Here is an 18,319-nt window from a genome sequence, read left to right as displayed (position 1 = left end):
CCTCCTGGGGGTTCAGGGGAGCCCCCAATCTGCCTGCTAGATGACAGGAGGCTAGTTCTGCCACCTGGGGCCAGTGGCAGGCAGGCCCAAGGCAAATCAGCTTGTGTGGGGACCCACCTCCACCCTGGGATGGGGTAGGAGCAGGTCCTCGCATGAGCCGGTTTGCCCTGGGCCTGCCTGTCACTGGCCCCAGCCAGCAGAACCATCCTGCTATCATCTGGCAGGCAGATCAGGGGCCTGCACCCCTGGAGCAGTCAGGCACAGCCCCCACAGCCCTCCTATGGGTGTGGGTGAGCCCCTGATCTGCCTGCTGGATGATAGGAGGCTGATGCTGCTGGCTGGGTGCAGCCCATCCCAGGAAGATCAGTGCTGCTGCTGGCCCCAGCCAACAGCACCAGCCTCCTGTCATCCAGCAGGCAGATTGGGGGCTCGCCTGCACCCCCAGGAGGGCTGATGGCACTGTGTTGGACTGCTCCTGGGGGTACGGGCCCCTAATCTGCCTGCTGGATCACAGGGGATTCATGCTGTTGGCTAGAGCCAGCCAAAGCACTGATCTTTCTGGTGCTGGGTGCGGGCTCCCAGGCAGCAGCACCAGCTCCCTGTGATCCAGGAGGGAGATTGGGGCCTGTACAACTGGGAGCAGTCTCGCACAGCCCCCGCAGCCCATCTGGGGGGGGGAGGGGGGGGAGACCCCTATCTGCTTGCTGGATGACAGGAGGCTGGTGCTGCTGGCTGGGACCAGTGCTGAAGCCAAGTAAGTCTGTTTTCAAAACTCAAAACATTTTGAAAGTTTCAAAATGTTTTGAGTGCCCTTGTTTTGTTTCAAAGCTGTTTCAAAGGCTTTTGTTTCATTTTGATTTCTCTGTTTTGAGCTCGAAACACATCAAAATGGCTTCAACATGGAACACTGGGCGAAATTCCGCACAGCCCTGCGATGAAGTATAAGACAAAAGATAATTTATCAGAAAGTAAAATTATTGACAGCCTTAGACTCTTCTTTGTGCCCACAGGCACAACATATGAAGGGGCAGTGTAAATTTCCTATTCTTCCTGAACAACTTGCAGTAACCCAGATTTTTTTCAGGATCCATTTGAGGAATTAGGGTATAGAGCCTGTTCCATTAACTCCGTGGTCACCCTGCTGAAACTGTGAACAAGGGTATCAATCAATACCAAATGTGACTGTGGTTTTTGTTATACAGATACCAATCCATCATGACATGAACTGAGTTCAGCAATTCAAGTATGCCAGTGAATAGCTGCCATAGAGCAACATATTTTAGTCACTACCAACTTTCGTTGGAATGGTAGGTGGAAAGACTCAAAATCCACTTACTTATTGAAATCCTTAGAGCTATCTTATCCCCAACGTTTTTAATTTTTAAACTTCAGCAGGCACAATTGTTGCAATGATTCACTCAAGTCAAAAAATTATTTTTGAATTGCTAAAGGATGATCTTTGACTCCCACAGTTTAAAGGCCCCAAGTTGAAACGTGCTTAAACAGATGTGTATGTGAAATGCATTTTATGGTATGATATTGCATCTTCTGTGGAAAATATTTTTTTCACTTTATTTATTTGTTTTTGGTTATGAATAAAAGCTTTAAAAATATTTCAGACTGCTGACATATTCTGCTGTTGGGGGAAACGGCAACCCAATTTTTTCTGCCTACAATTCCAGTAGCTAGCCATAATTTGGATGATCCAAGAAGCCAAACACTTTGTGCTTTAATATTTTTACAGTAGGAAAATTACGTAATGCTCTTAATATTTCCCTTTTAGCTAAGTGTATATATTGGCATACCTCTTGTAAGTGAAGCGAGGAATGCTAGGAACAAATATGAAATGGATCTTTTAAACTAGAACTATAAAGACTTACACATTATACTTGTTTGGCAAACTTTCTATAAAAGGACTTTCTTTCTCAACTGATCAGTTCATCCAGCTGCTTACTAGTGAATGCTACTTCCTAGTCAGACATTTTTTTCTCTTCCTGTTACAAAATAATAAATTGGGTATTCTGCTTATTCCTCTTCTAAGGTTGTAAGAGGTAAAACTATAAAGCTTTTGATAGATACTAGTTTCAGCTACTTAGTGATTTCTGCCATGTAAGTGGTATGAATTTCTAAACAAACTTGGCAGCAAAAAAGTGCTGTTCAATTTTTATAATATTTTAGTTATAACTAAAATATAATAAAATGAAATATTTTATTTTAATTATTGTAATAAGTTATACAATGTTTAGCTTAGGAATTTTCATCATGTGATCCAAAAAGCTCTTTCTGAAATCTAAACTCAAAATTTAAGTCTGTGTTGCCTCATGTGGTCCTCGTTTCAGCTTTTAACAATCACGAGTACCTCCTACTTCCTTAAACCCAGTTATAGCTCTTTGATAAAGGTTGTAATAGAAGATAAGAATCTCCCAGACAACAATGGGGCTTGGGCTGGCAGAGAAGTATCTCCTAGCTTGTGCCCTGAGATCAGGAAATGGGGGCTGGGAGCTCCTTGCTGCCAGGGCAAGGGGACATTGTCTCCTCCTGGGGTCTGGTGGTGGAGCTCCTCCTGACAGCAGGCAGCTCCCAGGGCAGGAAGCAATCTCTCGCCCCTACTGCCTGGCTGACTGGAAGCACATTTGCTCCCGGTCTGCCATCTACATGTGCTGTACTGCACAGTAAGTAATCAAGAGTAAATTTGCTACTTGTATTTACAGGTAGCAAATGTAATCATGATTAGAGCAAATTACTGTGCAATAAGTGTCTGAATGTGTAGACAGTGATGCTTACTGTGCAGTAATTAGCTTTAGTCTCGAGTAAAGCATCTCATGTAGATGCGCCCACTGATAAATATTCTGGAGCTTGTAAAATCAAATGGAAAGGAAGTTGTACCATAAGTAATTATGCTAGCTGTTCTGAAAGTCTGATGTCCTTGGATACTCCTTAAGAGTTCAACCTTTATTTTTAAAGAAAATCCAAAGTAGAAGTTATTTCATATACATTATATTGATTTAAATAATAGGAAATCCCAGTGCTTTCTCAACTTTTTTGAAAGGAGGATACAAAGAACAGAGTAAAGAAAAACATCATAAAAATGATAAGGAACTATCGCATAATAGCAAGTAATAATCCCATTTGATCATTGGACCCTGTATATGTCACAGGTATTTTGGGACATTAGTGAAACTTGGAGATCTTTAGTAATATAAAACAACATGACTGTTAAAAAGAGAGAGAGATGTGCATTAAACACAGTTATTTTGGTTTGACCCATTGCTAGTTTTGGCTTTAAAAGCTATTCATCTTGAAGCTGCTATACTGTGTTAATGTATTAAAGAAGAGTCAACAAAAAAGAGTCAAGGCCATTTGTACTGAAAAGATGAAAAAGGATAAAACATTAAGCTCCTGAGGTTCCTTTGTGTTTTCTGGCTGAGCTGAGGTTCTTCTACTATCAGGATCTGTTGTTTGTTTGTTTGGGATTTTTGGGTGCTGGCACAAACTGAATGAAATATGCAAGTGGGAAGTCAAAAACATTAAACATCTTGGACACTATTCAGAGGTTACTCTAAGGAAGACTAAGTTGATATAACTTAACACCTTCTGGCCTCTTCAGCTTGCAAGTTAGACGAATTTAGACTCTGTTAAACTCATACAAATTAGTGATATGTAACTTACACTGTTTTGCCTACCAACTCAGAATTTGGCCCACTAAGTGTAATGAGCTCTAAGCTGATGTAACTTAAACAGTATAACAAAGGAAGATGGGGTGTATCAGAAAAAGCAGAGGATATTCTGGTTGTTCTTTCTGTGCATCAAATAGCAAAAGAAAAAATAAGTTCTGATTGTACATTTGTGTATGTGTGGAACATACCAAATCCATATTTTTCTATATTTTTACATCAGAAGAAGACGTTGATGCACATGCCAAATTAACAATATATGTTATTTCCAGCTCTAAAACACTTAATGGCAGGGGTGGGCAATTCTTTTCGCTGGAGGGCCACTTCAGGAGTTTTAGTGAGCTTTTGTGGGCTGGTTCAGCACCCCTGCCCCCACCATAGCTCACCAAAACTCCCTATGTGGCCCTCACATGCAGCCTGGGGGCTGGTTTGGAGCTTCAGGCAGGTGGAGAACAGTATCCAGGAATTGAAGAAGTGGGCAGGGCCAGGGCCAGAGCTGGGATCAGGATTGTGAGGTAGTGATACCAAGGAGCCAGGGCCGGGGCAGAGCTGCGATCCACTGCCCACATGCCCCTGCTGTGGGCACCAGTTCCATAGGCAGAGGCATGTGGGGAACAGATGATGGCTCTGCCCTGAGCCCCAGTCCCACACTGTCACTACCAAATGATCCCAGGGTTTCCAGGGAGACTGGCTGGGAACCAGGCAGGCAAGGCACATGGCTGGGCAGATGGGATGGGGCCATGGGTAGGCAGGGAGCCACATCCATGAGCAGGATGGCAGGTGGGGCTGTCAACATGGGGCCATGGCCCAGGGCACAGCCGCAATCTGATCCCTGTATGTCCCTGCCTGCAGAACCTGCACCCATTGCAGGACCATGTGGATAGCAGATTTGTGGCTCTGACCTGGGCCCTGACCCCATACTGTTACTGCTCTGATCCTGACCCCTGGCCATGGTTACCTGCCTGCCCATGGCCCTATTCTAGCTGCCCGACCACATACCCTGCCCATACAGGTCCTGCCCCTGGCAGTGAGTGCAGGGAAGATGGGAGGGGTTCCTGGGCTGTGGGGCCCAGTCTGGCAGCAGCAGCCAGAAGGAACCACTGCTGGGACTGCCAGGAAATAGAGTCTGGCCCCATGCTGCCCCAGCCCCACTGCACACCAAGAGCAGGTAGGAACAGCCACATGCACCACAGCTCAGGCTGTTTCCCACAACAGGGCCAGATGAGGCCAAGGGACCCTCTGTGGGCTGGACAAAATGCCTTGGTTAGCTGGATCTGGTCCATGGGCCATATTTAACCTACCACTGCTTTATGGAAATCTTCGTGCTATTGAATCAATGTCACTTTGGCCATATGGCTTCAGAGGGGCAAGATTTCTCATTTTATACAGAAAGGAGAATCCAAGAAGAACTGTGATTTGCTACTTAAAACACAGAAATTGTACTTCTACAGTTTTAGGTGTTTAAGCATACTGTCAATGCGTGATGCAATTTCACCCCCCTTTCTGACCATGTGGCAGGAGGAATAGCTAGGCACATTTTAATTTCCCAGAGAGAGTAAGATGTGCCCCCCTCCCTTCCACTCCATGCTTGGAACTCTCATTGTTTGCCTCTGGATTATTCTTTTATATTCATGTGAGGCAAAAATAATGTTTTGATGCATTAACAAGAAATAACCTAACCATATATATATATGACTTGCTTATCTTTTGCAATCATGTACATTTTTTTTAAAGTTTAAAACCTATGATGAGAACAAAAGGATTTATCCCAAATGGGTCTTATTCCTAGCGTGATAAATATCCATTTACACCACACATGTATTTGACTTTACATTCCTAAGGTTGGTTCTAATATTCTCTGTTTATAATTGGAAAATCCCTTATGTTGGTAAAGAGCAGGATAGGAGTGTTGTTGAAACCATGATGGTCTAGGAGGCAAGGTAAAGGCAACTTAAATTTTGTTGGTAAAGGTGACTTACAATAACTCAAATTTCTGTTTTTTTTCCCCCAGCAGGTATAAAATTAGGGATTAGATTCCTTAATTGCTTTTTTGAGACGTCTTTGCAAGTAATTAAAACCTACTTTTTAATGCTAATAAATATATACAGCCCATACTCTAGTGATATCTTATTTCATATCCAGAGGCAAAATGATCCTCTGATAAGGATGTACCAGAGCAGTAAATTTACTCATGTTTGCAAATTGTGAACAAGGTCTGAAAGCTTTAAAACAATAAAGTTATTTTTCTATTTGTTGGAAAGAACAGATAGTGGAAGTTACTGAACAAGCAAGGAGAAATGATAGGAAAGAAAACAGGTTGATTGTGGGGGAAAAGTTAGGGCAGAGGTGACCAAGATATGGCCTGAAGGCCAAATCTGGTCGTTGGACCTGTGTCATCCCATATGCGTGGCTCTTCACAGGTCCAGAAATTTGATGACAGGGGACAGAAACAGTTTTAATTGTCACGGCCTCCTAGAGTCACGGCAATTAATGCTGCTGCTTCTCATCCTACCACCAGCTTTCCAGACCTCCGGGGATCCCCATGGGCCAAATGATACAGCCATGTGCATGCCAGATTGGACCCATGGACCAACCTTGCAGGTAGGATTAGACTGCAGACCATCCTTGCCTATGGGATCAGACCTGTGGACTGACCCCATGGACCAGCCTGCACTACTCTTCTGGCCCACAGGGCCAAATGATTTGGAACTCAGTGGAACCACTGAGTTAAGGAACTTAGATAGGGAAAACATGACTGCATTTATAGTTGATATTAAGGGAGATATGCATCTAAAAGGGTCATACTGAGCTTTCATTGAATGTGCAGCATGACACAACATTTTTTAAAACATTGATAGAAACATGGGAGGCAGAATGACAATAGTACTAGTTTAGATATTTTAACCCTTGTTCCAATTTAGTGAGGTCTCTGATTTTCTGATAGTAATCTTGGAGGAAAAGATACCTGGTGAAGATCCGTACAGACTCCAGAGGTGATGCTAGAAGAATGTTCTTTAAGTACAGAAGTGATAAGCCTTCTCCACAATACTAAGAAAGCTTATACACCTTTGTCCAAAAATGGTACAATCTAAGGGTAGTATATGATGAATTTTGTTGACAAATGGTTTATTTACTAAAAAGTTCAGTTTGGGCTCTCTTGAGACTATTTGTGAATTGAGCTGCATTCATTTAACAGTTTTTACTTAAAAAAAAATTAGTTTTAGATTCAGAAGGCCAGGCATGATAATGTTCCCCACCACATTTTAGGGTAGGGAACCTGAATTTAATTTGTTGTTCTGCATGAGACTTCCTGCCTTGACAGTTTGTGCCTTAATCACCATGGTATTCTGGAGTGGGCCTCTCAACTGGTTGAGAGTTCAATTGAAATTCTCTATTGAAGATATTCTTTTTTGTATGAAAAAGCGTTTGCTGAGCTAGAAAAACATGTTGAGGATGATTATATATCCAGTTGGCTAGGGCTTCCTAGCTGTTAGGAGAAACATCTGGATTTTAGTCCCTGAACCAATGGATATTTACATGTTCCATGAAAAGTGGAACAACGTTAACAGGAAAGACTGAAAACCGCTCTCAAAATGTCCTGTCGCATGGTGGTTAAGGTTGTGTAATGAAAAGTAAGAGATTTAGGTTTAAAACACTTCAAAAAGAGGAGATAAATGAATGTGGCATACCCGCATCCTCAGTGAGAATGCCTTAACCACTAAGTTATTGAGGAAAATCAGGAGACATGGATATGACCACCTTCTTGCAGGTTTTGCAGGTTTTGCAAAGGGTTGCTAATTCTTGCCCTTCATTGCCACTGCCTTACTTTTGTTAAATCAGACTGAATGGAAATAAAATGCTTTGGGTCAAACAAATTATTTTCTTTATACTTTCACCCCTGGTATCTTTATTGACCTTTGCATACCGGGCACGATCCCAGACTTGAGCTGGGGCTCAACAGTTTTTAAAAGGCTTAGAAAACATAAGGCGAGGAAAGGTTGAAAGACTGCAGGCTTACATAGGAGAATATCAAGAACATGATTACAGGCTTCTTTTGTGGGGAAAACAATTGTTATAAAGAGGTTGATGATCAACATTCATCATGTTCACTTAGGGCCAACCAAAAAATAATTAATTCAGCTTTTGCCAAATAAGTTTTAGTTCAGATAGCAGGCAAACCCTTCTAATCACCATGCTCTGTGACACACTGAAATGTAGGGAGATTGTGGAATCTTTTTCCTTGAGCAATTTTAAGAATTGGTCAGGGTAGATGGGTAATTCTCAAACAGGCTGAGATGCCTTGAAGTGCCAAGACCTACTTGAAGTGCCATCACTTTAAGTGCCGTACCACCCAACCCGTTTGTGAGGAGTAAAACATTCTCTTCTTCCATGCCCATTAAAGTATTTTACAGACCAGTGGCATCCCTGGATGATCATTTGGGCGAGGTACAGACAGCCAAAAAACCCAAGGCTGAATTGATTCAGTTTTTGAAGGTTAGTCTAAGCTGCACAGATTAAATTGAAACAGAAGTGAACAGACATTTACCTTTTATTCAGAAAATGTAACCACGTGCCTGAAGTGGCTCAGGCCAGAAGCTGGGGGGCACTAGAGCATGGCTCTCTGGCTGTGTGCTCACTTCCTCTTCCTGTTGCCCCCAGGATTTCTGGGATTTGCAGTCCAGATTTACAACAGCAAGACTCTTCATGGTTGCTCATAACTTCCTCTTCCTGCTGCCAGGTGCCGTTGGGATTTGTAGTTCACAGTTGCAGCCAGCAGTAAGTTTGAGCAGGGAAGAGGTGTTTAACCCCTCCCTCGCCCCAGATGGGGTTTGCTGGGACAGTCCTTGCCACCTTGCAGACTGGACAACCCCCCAGCTGGGCTTGCTCCTCACCCCACCCTGATCCACTTGTCAGCTAGCCTTTACTGTTCAAGCTAGGGAGCAGAGGGGTGGGGCCAGTCCTTCTCTCTGGAGCAGACAGCCCAGCCAAGCCCAGGGCTGGAAAGTATGCTGGGATTCTGAGAGAGTGTAATTTAATTTGAACCAGAAAGTGGTCTGAGACAGAAGTTTCATAAACCAGTTTGACCCAAATCAGTTAAGTCTGATACTACATTTAACCAGGTTTATCTTAAATCAATTTCAGCCAGTTTGAAACCGGCTTAAGTCCACTGAGCTTCTGTTCTATTACAGGTTTAAACCAGTTTCTGATCACTTAAACTGGTTTATATGTAACTTCTGTTCCTAGCCCTGGGGACTGTTGGCACTGCTTTCCTCTATTTGCCAGCATGCTTGTGCTGCCTGTCCCCATACTCTGAGCAGCATACTTGGATGGAGCTACACTTTCAGCCCAGTTTGTCCCCAGGGCTTCTCCCACGCTACCAGGGCCAGTAGGAGGGGGCCATGGGAGCAGATTGCTCCAGTTGCTGGTGTGCATGACCCCAAAGGAGAAGCCTTGGCTGCAGGGACCCCTCTTTCCTCCTCGGGTATAGACTAGGGTTGGGGATGGGGCAGTGATGGAAGAAGTCTCAGCTGCAGAGACTACACTTTCTCCTTCAGCTTTGGACCAGGGGCAGGGTGTGGGACAGGCAGTGGAAGCAGAAGCACAAGCACACAGCAGGGTAAGGTCTTACCCTTGCTACCTTCCCTTGGCACTAGCTATATCCATGTTTGTCAACCTTTTTAACCCCAAGGCAGCCCTCCATAACTTTTCTGAGCTCAGATTCTGGCTCAGTAGTTCTCAACTGGCACCCTGGGGTGCCCCTAAATTCATAAAAATTATCAAGGGACTCCTTGGGTGCATCCCAATGAGCACACGTGTGCAGTATGTGGTGCTGCGGACCCATCTGTGGTGCCAAAAACCACACATGCTGCACATGCAGACATACTCTAATTTGTAGTGCAGCATGTGTTTTTGATTCTAGGAGATCCTGGTGTCAAGAAAACCTGCTCCTGAACAAGGTGGGGTGGCTCATGTAGTGGCAGCATGCACTACCAAAAACTAGAGCCTGGCTGGCCAGAGCCATGCTCCAGTTGCCAGCCAGGCTCTGCATGCTGTATTGCTGCCAGCCAGGCTCTGCATGCTGTATTGGAGCCCTGGGAAGCCTCCAGAAGGCTGCTGGGGCCAGCCCAGGTAATGGCCCCAGCTTGCCTACCCCACCCAGGGTAGCTTGTCACATGCCAGGGCATGCATGCATGGGTGTTGTCCAGGAACAAGTAGCAGTGGAACAACTATGTGCTGCTGCTATTTGTTCCCAGGGTAACACATGTGGATGTGCCTCTTGAGGCTAAAATATTTGAGAATTACTAGAGTAGGCAAACTTATTCCTGGGTATACTTATTCTGCTGCAGAGCATGGGGGTGAACTAGATGCTTTAGGTTACTTCCAGCTTCATATTTCTATGATTGCATGGTTTTGTGACTAGGACGGGAAAATATAAATACGACTTATACAATCTACTTACATACCATCATTATATACTTTCACATAGAATAATGCATTTATTTCTAAGCATCCTGCTTCACAGGATGTAGCCGAAGTGGAAATGGTTCAGGTACATGGGACAAATATTATTGGACATATGAAAATATTTCCATTCAAAGACAGATTATAAAGACAACAACTATTTATCTTAGAATTAAAACATGCAAAGTACTATGTTTTTATTTATACTGAATTGTTGAATACCTGTTGGTTTTAATGAAACATAGTTAGAAATATTCAGTGGAAATATTCAATATTAAAATGCAACATTTTAAATCAGAAAATGTCAATGTATCAAAAGTCAAATATTTTGTTTCAGTATGTGGATTTCGAAGCTATTTCATTTAAGTTGATATGGAATGCTTATATTTTCTTTTTTGAATTGGTTGTTTCATACCAGTTTAATCTTATGTTATGTATAAAGTTGATTCAGAGCAAAGTGTTTCAATTGAATGAAAACTTTTTTTTTTTTTCAGAATTGTATTTAGTGGGAAATTTCAATTTTTAGTTTTGCAGTGTTTTGGAATGCAAGTCATTCAAAACTGTAATCTCTGGCAAAACAAAACAAAACAAAAATCAGATTTCTGTCCAGTTATATTTTTCACATAATCTAGTAGTTATATAGAATTTCTCTAAAATATTAGAGGAACCCGATATCCAGATAATTTGATAAAAAAATATTAATCAGTTAGATGATTATTAATTACCTTCACGTGTAATCAATTTCCTGATTTCTTTTTCTTGATTTTGAGCCACTTAACTCTTCAGCTGTAGCATTCTGTGGTTTCAGTTAACTGTCTTTTGAAGACAAAGCCTAAAGGCAGCAAAGAAATACAATTTAGATTTGTTTAGTGATCACCTAACCTAGTGGCCATCTTGTAGCAATCAAAGTAATGGAACAAAAGAACTTGAAAGCTCTTCAAAAATGGTGATACATTAGAAAAATCCTAGGGAGCTGTTTCTTGTTATCCTACTTACTCAGAGGTCATATTCAGTGGGCTTTCCTCAAGATGGCCTTCTAACATTTGCAACAAGTTATACTAAAATACTTTTTTATGGCATTTATTTAAAATTGTGCTTCCTAATTTTTGGAAAAAATGTCAAAATACATAAATCTCACTAATATATAAAGAGCAATGCAAGACGCTTGTAATCTAAATCCAACTTATCCTTTCCCAACACAGGCAGATTTAGAATAATTTGAGAATTCAAAATGTTAAAAAATAATATATGAGTTATGTATTTCCCAGCAAGATGCATTAGTTATTAATAGGCTTATTTTTCTTTCAAAATTTTTTCCTCCATTGTACAATATTTTGCATTTGTTAATAGAAATTTGATCTGCCACAGGATCATAGGAAAGTAGGACCAGAAGGGACCTCTTCAGGTCAGCTTGATCAGCCCCTTGCTCAAGGAAGGATCATCCTTGACTAAAGTATTCCAGGGAGCTGAAAGACATGCAGGTCCCTGCTCTAACTCATGGAACTTCACATTAAGCACTATAAGTTAGAGCAACCTCTCCAACCCAACAGACATTCAGCTGTTGGGTCAGGGGTGGATGGTGGGAATCAAACTCCACTTTGGAGCTCATCCAGTGGTGAAGACTGTCTGCAGCTTCTCCCCTAGCCTCAGCCCCCATCCCAGCTTTGGTGCTGTCTGCAGAAGGGGAGGGGGGAGCTGCAGGCTGGGGCTGACCTGAGCTGGAGGGAAAGGGGGCTGTGGGGCAGGGGAGCACAAGGTGGGGAGTACTCCAATCTATCCACCCCCAACCTGCACCTCAGGCTGGGCAAACCCCAGCCTGCAACTCCCACCCCCTCCCTTCTCCCCACTCTCCTTCTGTAGACAGCACCAGGGGCAGGGCTGGGCTGCATTAGTCCAGCCCCAATAACATTGACAGACTCCCTAAGGCACTCCAGAGTGGAGCACCTTCATGTGATCTGTCATTAGATGAGGGTTAATTAAAGTGCTCTGCAGCCATGGCTATGTGTCACAGCATGGCTGTAGAGTGCTTTCAGAGGGCCAATCACGTGAGAAATGTCACTGTCAGCACCCTCAGTGTCTACCCTTGAAAATCTGCTCTAAACTGCTTCTGAATTTTTCCAGGAATGGAGATTCCACAACCTCTCTAGGTTGCCTATTCCAAAGCTCTACCACCATCAGTCAAAAAGTTTTTCTTAACCTCCAACTTAAATTTTCTTTGCTGCATCTTAAGGCTGTTGCTTCTAGTCCAGTCCCCTCAATTACAGAGGACAGTCTGTCTCAGAGATGCTCAATCCTGGGTCCATGGCTCCATGTTATATGGCCCGTGGGTATGAATTTGTTGGTGGGAGAACACTGGCACTGCTCTCCTACTGACACATTTCCAGATCCATGGGGAGTCCTAGACCGAGTGCTGGATTGGGCTCCTGATTCCAGTGTGAAGGGATGGTCAGGAGCAGCACTAGGCCCCAGGGCCCAATCCCAGCACCCAGGGAGCTATCAGAGGGTGGGACCAAGCCCTCAACACCCAATCCCAGTGCACTGAGGTGGAAGGAGCTCATGCCAATCCCCTGAGGATCAATCCCAGTAGGAGACAGCAATGCCAGCCCCCCAGAGACCAATCTTGGCATGCTAGGGTGGGAGTGGATATTGCTTGGCCCGTGGGGACCAATCCTGGTGGGTGGGGCAGGGAGGGCTTGGTTCTGGTCCCCAGGGACCAATCCTGGGTTTGGGGCTTTTTGGCCCATGTACCAGTCCCACCTCACTTATCTGCCTCAGGGAGCCAAAAGGCTGAGCACCACTGGTCTATCTCCATCCTCTTCTTAATCACCCTTCAGTTATTTGTAGACTGTTATCTAATCCCTTTCAGTCTTCTCTTCTCCAGGCTAAACATTCCTAGTTTTTTTAAGACTTCCTTCATAAGTCATGTTTCTCCATTGGACTTTTTCCAATCTGTCCACATCTTTCTTGAAGTATGGGGCCCAGAACTGGACATAGTACTCTAGGTGAGGCCTCACCTGTGCTGAATAGAACAGAGGAAAAAATTCCCTTGATTTGCAAGAGTAATCCTGTTAATACAGCCTAGTATGCTGGGTTTTTTTTTATTTTGGCAACAAGAACACACTTTGTTCATATTCAGCTTATGTTGCACTGTAACACCCAGGCACGTCTTTGTAGCACTGCAGCTTAGAAAACAAGCAGGGATCCTGGTTTTCTCTTTAAAAAAAAAAAAAAATCCCCAATTTTCAGATTACATAATTAACCCCAAATCCACATTTTTCTCTGACTAAAATAAAACACCATTATATACGTATGTTAGTGTCATTTCATTTTAATCATGGAAAATGTGGATTTGGGTTACTTCAAAAAAACCTCTGCAAAAAAGAGCAGGTGGCGCATGTGGGGCCAGTGTACACCACCCAAAAATGGAATTTGGCCAGCTGGAGTCACACCCCAGCTGCTGGCCAGGCTCTGAGTGGCAGGATTGCCACTGCTGCAGCTTCAGGAAGCCCCCAGAATACCAGGTAAGGCTGCTGGTTCCAGCCCAGTGCTGGTCCCAGCCTCCTCTGCCCCACCCGGGGTAACCTGCCAAGCACCAGAGGGAGTGTGGCACAGGTGTTCCCTGGGGGCAACTAGCAGTGGTGCAAGGTATGCCACTGCTTCTTATCTCTAGGGAAACAAATGTCCATGGTTGTGTGGATGTGACCACAAAGGGAGACAGTGGACAGAACATCTTTACAACAGCCATCTTGGGGACATCACAAAGGCAGAATAGTTCTATACTTAAGAAGCTAATATGTCAAAACTGAAATATGAAAATGACATGTTAATGAAAGAGTTTAAATTGCCTGGGGAAGCTAAACTATTAATAAATTGGTCATATTTATCATAGAGTTTTGAAAGGAGGAAAGTAAAAGAGGAAGGAAGGAAAAAAAGGAAGGAAGAAGTGCCAAAACAGATTGGGCTACCATTTCACAGTGTTTTGAAGGTTTCAGGTGTGAGTCACAAGTAGGTGTGAGTGCTACTCACAAAACCAGCATGGCAAGTGTAGTGCTACTCATATTTCATTGTGACTGAATGAATCTTAATTTTGTACATTCATCCTTAGAGTTGCACTTTTTATCTTCAAACGTCCTATGTGTGTGTGAATGGCAAATGGTTCACAGCACCTGGCCTTCAATTTTCCAAATACGTATTTTCTTATCGTCCTATAAATATTCAGCATGCAGTTAAACTTCTGTAGGTACAATTTCACTAGCTAGGACAGCAGAGCCTGAGTCTTCTAAAAAAAAAAGTAGACACGGATGACCCACTGGTTACTATATCATTTTGTAGGAGTACACTTTCCATATTCATAAAAGTAAGATTCCTGGACAATTCTAACATCATAAACCTTGCTGTAGCTTCTTAAATTGGTGTTGTGTTTAGGGTCAATCAAGCTCTAAAATGATCAAGCATTACAGTGTGCAGACGACATAGGTATATGCTCCATGTGGTGGGCAAGCAATGGGTGTCCCCACACCATTTTATGGTGCCACTGAAATTCCAAAACTCCATTTTCTTAAAGCCATTTGTTTCACACACTTCTTCAACCATATCACCAGCAGTAGATGAATTCATTAATGGTTGAGCTGCAGCATCATGGAATAGCCAGACTTCAAATAAGAGCAGGAACACACTTCTGGGCTAATATACCCTTCACCATTTGCATGTCCTGGTACATGGTTGGGGCATGCTTTTTATACAACTGTTTCATAAAGGTAGCCTCCTTCTTGCAGAGGTTCAGGAACCAATTTATCATCCCAGGTTGGCATGACAATCAGGAATTCTGGTTTTTCTTTGATTTAAAATGATTCCAAATTTTCAATTAAAAAAGTAACCCCAAATCCACATTTTTCCATGATTAAAAGGACACACCACTATATATCTCTCTGTATATTAGTGGTAGTTTATTTAAATCAGGAAAAGATGTGGATTTGGGGTTACATTTTTACCCAAAAATTGGGGATTTGTTTTAAATTGGAGAAAACTAGGATCCCTGATGATGATACAGTCCCATAATTCTGCACTTTTGGTGCTGTGCCAGAAACAGCATCTCCTTTCTGTCACATCAGCTGTAAGCATTCGGGGTGTGCTGTCTCCACCTTCAGAGGACATTGAAAGTCACTGTCAAATGCACTCCGTCGTGTTAAATACTTTCTGACTGCATCTTTCTGTGTTAGCATTGTAGACTAAACTAGGAACAGTTCATTGTTCTTTGCTGGATCTATGCCTTTCTAGCAGCTGGAAGAGACAGAAATGTAGTTAACAGGACACCAATGTCAGATAAATGTGCTGGCACTTCTGAAAAATGTACTTCTGCAAATTGTTCCCCAGTACATTGTGAAACAGTTCCTAAAGCAAGTGAAATCTGTGAGACACTAAAACCCATGGGAAAGCATCCAGGTCCATAATGCAACGTTGTGGGACTAGTGTGGATGAGGCAACATGGATAATGACTCAAATGTCATTCTACAATGTGAGTTCACCTGGGTTCTTGGACCCAGGTTAACTCTTTTGTGAAAGCATGCCATTAGTGAAACCATAGTGAATTCATAATAATATGTTGTGAAAAGAGCTATGTTTAAGGTTGTCAGTGGCCAATATTTACTCAGAACTCAGAAAGCATGTTTGGTGTGTTGTGTTGCACTGTTTGCTGTATGGAAAAAGCATGATTATACATCTGGGACATGATGTATGAATTGGAAAATGTTCTGTGTACTTACAATACAGACAGTTCTGTGCAGTCATTTTTTTGGCACAGGAACAAGATGAAAACTCTGTTCAGTGCAGCCAGGGTTGAGTGCCTTTCTTTTTTGTTTAAGGTTACATGAATGACCTCCTACTTTATAGTTTCCCCTGTAATTTACAATTCAAAATGAAGCTGATGAGGAAGTCAGCAAAGATAACACTTTAATGAATGTAGGCTACCATGCACAGTTTATTAGAACTGGTCAGGAATATTCCACTGAAACTTAATTTAATTGGTCCACACTGATATTGTCCAAACTGAAGTGCTTTCTAGAAGCATAACAGTTTGATGAACTTTTTTTGATAAATAGGCGGGGAAATTCAGGTTCCTAGGGTCCTGAGGAATGCCAGGATTTGTAGGGTACGTCTATACCACATTCCTGGCATGCCCCACAAGAGATGCTCTTGAGCATGTCCCACCCACTTGCTTTTGCTCACAGTCCAAACCCAGAAATATTCCCAGAAATGCTGGAGAAGCCACTTGGAGGATGTCCAGACTTAAGTCTTGAGAGACATTGCTTAGGGATGTCCCAGAAGCAGCCTCACCAGTCCTGTGCTAAGTTTCAAACATCCAAGGAGAAGTGGTGTCAAATACATGGTTGTGTGTATCTCTATCACACTGGGGATGTTTTGTATGCATACCCTTAGGATCCTCTATTTCGAGTCAGCCTTTAATTATGACTTCAGGGAACCTTGGGGAGTCCAAACTCCTGCCATAGAATTGGGGAGCCTGAAGACCCTGGGAACTTGGCTGAACTTGGAGTCAGCCCACACCTGCAGGAGGGACCCAGGACCCCTGACGATCCTAGTTTGAGCCAGAGCCCTCAGTACTTCTTGGATATGGGAAAATATGTTAGTCTGAAGTTAGACTGATGTCAGGGCAGAGATGAATTTCATAAGCTAACTGAATCAGAGATTCATAAACTTTCATCAGTAAGAGCTCATTTCATCAGATTCTTTCCTGGGTTTGATTGTATTGCCCTCTGAGTAAGATAACACACTACCAAGGAAATAAGCCCCTTCCACTTGCACCCACTCCAGGAAACCACACTTGCATGTTTATCATGTAGACAACCTGATAGGATTACAAGAATGAATCCTGGCACTTTGCTCAGGCCAAATAGCTACATTCTTTGCATGGAACAGATGCTTACAGCTGATATTTGTCCATAATGCTGCATATACAACATATTCCACACTCTTAATTACTTGTCTATTTCTGCTTGTTCTTACATTAGCTCAAATATATTTTATATAATGCAGACATAGACTTTGGTGGGTTCCTGCCTCAGGAACATCTTTGTACCTTGGCTCTTTCTCTAATATGCCAAATCTCCATCTACTTCTGTGTGCTACATGATGGCACAGGATGCTGCATTTTTTGAAGGAGTGCAGCAATCTTGGATTCTTCCTATACACTAGTGCAGGGGTCAGAAATTTATGGCCTGTGGGCTGAATCTGGCTTGCAAAGAGATTGGATCTGGTCTGTAAAAGACCCAGCCCAGAGTAGAGAGCCCAAGGATCCAAAGCATACAGCTGTCATGCTCATCTCCTCTGCAGTGCCCTACTCCAAAGCCTTCCTTCTGCTGTCTCACACCTGTGCTTAACTTCATTTGCAGAATTTGCCCCTCTGTATTGCTGTAGGGAATGGGGACTGGTGGCAAGAGTAAACTCAGATGTCTTGGGCACTCCAGGTGGTGGACATTTGAAGCCTGGGGCCCATGCTTATTTGCAAGCTGTGGTCCAAGGCAGTAAATGGTTGCTGACCTTCACAGTATGGGGTTTGGTAAGCTGAAGGGTTTTTTTGTTCAATCACTTCAACCCTACACCATCTTTCAGAAGGACTATATGCCCTTAACAAAAAGGACAACAGAGAGTCAAACTGTAATGGAAACAAGACCAAAAAACCAATTATTTGTGGGCCTATTGTGTGATCTTTTCTAAAATGGAGTAATTCCCAAAATGTTTTGTCCAATGGATCACTCTCAATTAATAAATTCCATGGACTTACTCCAGGTATAAATCAGGATTGTTTAAATTTCTAGAAGTAAAATTCATTCATTTTCCAAGTGAAATTAAGAGACTAATTGTTTACCTTTCTCATTGATCTAAAAGGGGAGCATATAAAAAGTGGAAACGGGGAGAGATTACAAAAGAGGAGTATACCTCCTCTGCTCGCGCTTGTAGGGAGGCAGTTAGACGGGCCAAAGCTACCATGGAGCTGAGGATGGCATCCCAAGTAAAGGATAACAAAAAATTGTTTTTTTAGCTACATAGGGAGTAAAAGGAAGGCCCAGAGTGGAATAGGACCCCTACTAAATGGGCAGAAGCAATTGGTGATGGACAGGGCGGACAAGGCTGAACTCCTCAATGAGTTCTTTGCCTCAGTGTTCCTA

This window comes from Alligator sinensis, unplaced genomic scaffold (assembly GCF_000455745.1).
Source record: "Alligator sinensis unplaced genomic scaffold, ASM45574v1 scaffold905_1, whole genome shotgun sequence".
In the NCBI taxonomy this organism is placed as follows: domain Eukaryota; kingdom Metazoa; phylum Chordata; order Crocodylia; family Alligatoridae; genus Alligator; species Alligator sinensis.
The sequence above is the reverse complement of the archived record's forward strand: the minus strand, read 5'-3'. Positions refer to the sequence as shown.